Raw genomic sequence first — 647 nt, 5'->3', positions numbered from 1 at the left:
CGGCGCTGAGGCGCTGACGTCACCGGGCGAGCGCACGACGCGATGGGTTGAGGAACGCGCGACGCAAGCCGAACGACGCAACGAGCGCCCCATTACTAGCTTAAGACGATCTTGAATATAAGAACGGACTATGAATACCGGCCCAGGACACCGGAGTTTCGTTTGTGTTTTCGCTGTGGGTGCGATCCGAACTTTCCGTGAATTTCCCGCCGATTCTTTAGTCTAACATCGCTCGTGTACCGATTCAAGGAACATCCGATCGCAGGTATGTACACGCTTTCGCCGTACCGGGTGCGGTGCGGAAATCTTGCTTCTCACAGCCGTGCATTTACAGCCTTCGCTTCACGAGGGTGGGTATAACGAGCTGATTCGCTATCTCGAGGAATACGCAAATGCGCTTGTATAGGGAACCGTGGAAACGCGTTTCTCTTTTTGTGCGTAAATTGTTTATTCGCTAGCGGATCGCGCGTGCGAGATCTCGGCAAGATGGAGGAAGGAAAGCGTCGGGATCGAAACCGAACGATCGCGTCGCCTCTCCGATTCCCTTCCGATTAGGGGTGCGTTCCGTTTCACGCATTGAGCGCATAGATCGCCTGGAAATCTATAATATATGTTACGTGAACTATAGATTTCCAGGCGATCTATGC

The 647-nt window shown here is 53.0% G+C and overlaps 1 protein-coding gene across 24 annotated transcripts in view; it reads left to right on the top strand.

The window, feature by feature from the left end:
• The window catches only part of LOC115239945 (RNA-binding protein lark), a 36,837-nt gene that overhangs the window by 3,664 nt on the left and 32,526 nt on the right, over nucleotides 1–647 (top strand). The window contains exon 1 of one of the 24 annotated variants that reach the window (XM_029814822.1): nucleotides 139–265. The exons of the other annotated variants lie outside the window; for them this stretch is intronic. The gene's annotated coding sequence lies outside the window, so the exon portion shown is untranslated. Of the gene's footprint in view, nucleotides 1–138; nucleotides 266–647 lie in introns of those variants that run through there. 24 annotated transcript variants of the gene reach the window in all.

The sequence above is a fragment of the Formica exsecta genome, unplaced genomic scaffold (genome assembly GCF_003651465.1).
Source record: "Formica exsecta isolate Colony F162 unplaced genomic scaffold, ASM365146v1 scaffold4, whole genome shotgun sequence".
NCBI classification, from domain to species: domain Eukaryota; kingdom Metazoa; phylum Arthropoda; class Insecta; order Hymenoptera; family Formicidae; genus Formica; species Formica exsecta.
The sequence above is the reverse complement of the archived record's forward strand: the minus strand, read 5'-3'. Positions and strand labels throughout refer to the sequence as shown.